The sequence below is a fragment of the Galeopterus variegatus genome, unplaced genomic scaffold (genome assembly GCF_000696425.1).
Source record: "Galeopterus variegatus unplaced genomic scaffold, G_variegatus-3.0.2 Scaffold4047, whole genome shotgun sequence".
Classification (NCBI taxonomy): domain Eukaryota; kingdom Metazoa; phylum Chordata; class Mammalia; order Dermoptera; family Cynocephalidae; genus Galeopterus; species Galeopterus variegatus.
In genome coordinates this window covers 21,701-27,081 of record NW_007730158.1, presented here as the reverse complement: position 1 = coordinate 27,081, position 5,381 = coordinate 21,701, and positions in this window count along the sequence as shown.

The following is a 5,381-nucleotide window of genomic DNA, read 5'->3' as shown; positions in this document are numbered from 1 at the left end:
TATGGTCTAAAAAAATTCATCCAACTTTTAATTTTTTTTTCACATGGCTACCATACATCACCATACTCCTTACTTTTCACCATATTCTTTACTTAAAAGTCAATGTCTCCCCCACTAATTTGCAATGTGCCTTACTGTACTTGTATACTAGATTAAATGTGAAACTGATCCTTATTCTGAATTTTCTGTTCTGTATCACTGGCCTGTCTACTCTTGCACCAACATCAAGATGGTTTAATGAGAGAAGCTTTAGAGCCTAGATTCTCAGACACAGTACTATTGACATTTGGACCAGATAATTCTTTGTTATTGGGGGCTGTTCTGAGGAAAGTCAGATGCTTAGCAAGATCCCTGGCCCCTACTCACTAGATTCTAATAGTGCCCTTCTACTTCAACCCCACCCTTGCTGTGACAATCAAAGCTGTCTCCAAACACTGATGAATATTCCCTGAGGGGCAAAATAGCCCCCCAGTGAGAGTCACTGGTTTGGAATATATCTTAACATCTGGTAAAGCTATCTTCTCCCACTGTTCTCCTTTCTCTTCTTGCTTGTTTAATTTTCCCAAATGCGTTTTATATCTAGTTCCAGAAGAAAACATAATAGCACTCTTATTGGCATTGCATTAAATTTCTAAATTAATGAAAGAACGTGTTCTATATGATGTTGAGCATTCCTATCCAACGACATGAAAATTTATATTTATTCAAATTTATCTTTGTGTTTGCTGGGAATGTTTTATAATTTTGTTCATGTAAGTTTTGGATGTTTCTTGGTAGGTCTTGCTATTATAGTCTACATATGAAAGCTATTAATTTGGTTTGTTAATTTTACAATCCAGTCTTTTATTAATTTTTTGTTTGTAGCTTTTCCACTCATTATTTTGGGTTCTCAGTTTATGCATATCATCTATAAATATCTGTTCAATAGAAGTTTCTGGTATGAAGGAAATATTCAATATTTGCATTATCCAGTATGGGAGCCACTACCTAGATATAGCTATTGGGCTCTTGGAATGTGGCAAGTGAAACTGCAGAAGTGAATTCCAAATTTTCATTAATTTTAATTAATTTACGTTTAATAATTACATGTGATTATTGGCTGCCATAATGGACAGCACAGATTTATAGAGATAGTCTTATAACTTCCTTTCAATCTTAATGCCTTTGATTGCTAACTCTTATCTAATTGTATTGGCTAATACTGTCAATAGGAGTAGAGATTACAAGCATTACTGTATTGTTTCTGTATGTGGGAAAACTTCTAATGTTTCTCCATCCAATAAGATAAATGTGGATATAGTGTGTGTATGTGCATGTGTGTATGTGTGTGTGTGTGTGTGTGTGCGCATAGTTTATGTTAAGGAAGTACCCATAAATTAATATTTAAGTATTTTTAGAAAGAGTAGGTATTAAACTTGTCTGATAGTCCCTGCTGTATGCAATATTGAGAACAGCTAGCTAGTAATTCTTCATCCACCTCCTTTTTCTCCTTCTGTCTTCCAATACTTGATTATTATTATTATTTATTTATTTTTGGTGGCTGGTCGGTATGGGGATCCAAACTCTTGACCTTGATGTTATAACACTGTGCTCTAACCAACTGAGCTAACCACCCAGCCCCCAATATCTGATTTGACGTCCTTTTAGTCCCAGTTAAGAACACTGAGAAACTCAACAAGCTTATTCTACTTTTTACATAAAGTCCCAATTTTCCCCCATTTAAAATAATTTCACAGTGTCTACAGTATACTACATTCTCCATTATAAATAACTGTTTCTGATTCCAGTCTTTTGCTTGTCTGTATCTCACTCTCTAATACATTCCTGAGAAAGGGCTCTTCCTATCTATCTATCTTCAGATTCACTGATTGTTTCCTCTGTCATCTTCATTCTGCTATTGAGGCCATTCAATACATTTTATATTTAAGTTTATATTATTTATAGTGTATTAATATTATATTTTATACTGTATTTTTGTTTTAAAAATATATTTGTTTCTATTCCACAATTCTATAAATTTCCTATATTTTGAGTTCCTGTGAACATGCTCTCTTTTGCCTCATTCAGAATAGTTGCAATAGCTGCTTTTAAAACTTTGTCTGATAATCCTAACATCTTGGTCATCTTGGGGCTGGCATCTGTTAACTGTCTTCTCTCTTACAAATGGATCACTTTTTTCTGCATCTTGGTATGTAGAGTAATTTTGCATTGTATCCCGCACGTTATGAGTTCTGCTATTTTCCTTCAGAGTGTGGATATTTGTGTTTTAGTAGGCAATTGACTGGTTAAACTCCAACTGCAGACTGTTGAATCTGTGTTGGGTGGCACCTCAGATCTCAGTTGCAACTGCCTTCAGATTGTTCTGCACATGCATGGTCCTAAGGTGAGCCAGAGACTTGGCAGAATTTCTACACAGACTTTGCAGTCCTCCACCTGTCGTTCTGCCCTTTCTTGGATTTCTTCCTCACTCTCTGGAAGATCTGATTGCCCTGAGCTCCTTCTTTGGTTCCTCTGACCAGAAACAGTTCAAAACATAGGCCCCTGGAAGGGATCTTTGGTTTGCTACTGTTATGTAGGATGGATTCCTCAAGTATCACTAGACATACCTTATCCTATTGTGGCCTCTTGTACACACTCATGAATTGGATACAACAGAATCCTTCCCAGTTTGGGCTGCTGTTCTCAGTGAATATTTGTTGGTAATTTGGGGGTCCTTCTGTCACCCATCAGGGTCATCAGATGCCACATTGCTGCTCTCACTTCATCCTCCATAGGTGGTGATTCCACATGGACCTTGTAGGTTTGGGTGGTATATTGGTTTTCCAGGGCTGCTGTAACAAATTTCCATAAACTGGGTATCTTAAAACAACAGAACTGGTTATCTCACAGTTCCAGAGCCTAGAAGTCTGAAATCAAAATATCAGCAAGGCTGTGCATTCCTCTAAGGCTCTAGGGGAGGATCTCTCGTTAACTCCCGTCTAGCTTCTGGTGATTGCATGCAATCCTTGGCTCTCCTTGGCTTGTAGACATATCACTCCAATTTCTGCCTCTATTATCACATGGCATTGTTGGTGTGTGTCTTTTGTGTGCACAAATTTACCTCATCTTAAAAGGACACTAGTTATTGGATTAAGGCCCACCCTAACCCAGTATGATCTTGTCTTAACTTGATTGCACTTACAAAGACCCTATTTCCAGATAAGGTCCCATTCATAGATACTGGGTGTTAGGACTTGAACATATCTTTTGGGGGACACAATTCAACTCACAACATGTGGTTTCTCTCAATGATCACATTGAAGGTAGAGGAGATGGGGATATCTTGTGACCGAGTTTTGTTGTAGAAGTCATTCATGGAATTTTGGTCTGCTATTTTATGTTGGTTTTTTTTTTTTGGCAGCTGGCCGGTATGGGGATCCGAACCCTTTACCTTGGTGTTATCAACAGTATACTCTAACCAACTTTGCTAGGCAGCCAGCCCCAGTCTGCTATTTTAGATGGTCTTTTCCCCCCCTTTTTTGGTCGGGAATGAGGAGATTCCTAAAAGGTTAAGCACATACCTGAGTAATAAAGTGGGTTGAATGGGGTTTGTAATTGGAGAAGAGGTGTTGTTGCAAAGGGGCAAAAAAGTAAAGAATACTATAATCATGCAAAAAGTAAAGAATACTATAATACTAAATAAATTTGCTTTTGGCATAAGTGTCACCCAAGACACATCTAAAATGTAGTTCTACCTAAAACAGGCTAGAATGCCTATTTTAAAGTTAATGAACGATTTAGAGGAAGACATTCTAAATATATACCTCAGACTACAAATTTCTAATTATATTTATTTTATATGTAGAAAAATATTCTATGTATCTAAAGAGAATTAAATGACTTGTATAACATCACATAGAGTACAACCCACTATGTTTTTATGCACTAAATATACATGCATATTAAATATATCATTGTTTCAGAAGTTTTACTTATTTTACATTTGTTTATTTTACAAATGAAAAACTACTAAAATGATATTGAAATTTCTAAAAAATGGAAAAACTCATCCTACTTCTTCTATATCCTTAGACCAAAATTATTTTCTTTTTCATATCATCTTCCAGTATTTTTCCATTTGCACTAATATTTTTGCATAGTTGCAAGAAATCAAGGTTCTTGCTTTTTAAATAAAAAATAAATAAGCAATAGAAATTGTGTATAATTAAGGAATTCAGTTACAAGGAATTTGATTGCTTTGCATTTTCATTTAAAATGAACTCCATAATACCCAGGGGAATTTTCAAAGTCTTGTCAGCTGTTTCTTGAAATCTTCCTTCATGAATTGCTGATACTGGTCTTACAACTGTTCTATTTTCACAAAGGCACATTATGTAATTAAACACCAAGCTTGCAATACACCTGCCCAAACCAACAAATTGAACTCAAACATTATTATCAGCCAATTCACTAATCTTAGTGAGTTTCAGATGTAACAATTACAAATTGACTAGACAATTTCTGTGACTAATGATTCATGACACACAGATTACCATCAAAATATGTATAAATCTGGTGCAAAAGATTATCCTCAATTCAGATATAAATGCTTCCGAAATGAAATCATCTAGACATGTAGCGCAGAAGCAGAAGTCAATTGTTAAGAATGCGCTTTGACTTTGGAAAGAACTGGGTTTAGATCTTCAGTCCTCCGTGTGCTGGTTGGTGAAGCTACTTAAACCTCCCTAAGCTTCAGATTCATTTTCCTTTAGTGGAAAAAACACAACTTATTTCATAGAGTTCTTGAGAATGTGATGAGATTAGGATAGGGCCTGATTCTTAGGCCTTTGATTACTAATATTGAGTGATATTCAATTGAGTGTAGAATTATCAATTGTTGAATAAATTTAAAAGAGGCCTGGCCGGTCAGCTCAGTTGGTTAGAGGGTGGTGCTGATAACACCAAGGTCCAGGGTTCGATTCCTGTACCAGCCAGCTGCCAAAAAAAAAAAAAAAAAATTAAAAAAGTAATAGATCATATAGAGATACTATTCTATAAAGTGTGCTGCTGATTCAACTACCTGATTCTGGTCATTTGAATCTTGATTGTAACCATCACTCTGGTCTACCTGATTGTGGTATTTCCTTTTAAAAATACTTGAATGGGAATTTTCAATTCACAAATTTATTATAATTGAATTAGTAGTTATAAATCATAAAACTTTATACAGTTTACTACACATATAGCATAAGCATATATTTAAAAAATACAATGAATGTGAGTATGTACTCACAAGTGTAGTGTGGTCCAGAACTTATTTCCAATCTTTCTCAGATTAAACTTCAGGCAGACAAGGGAAATGTTTTGCTCTGGTACCCACCTTCCTCTTCTTTCACTGTCCA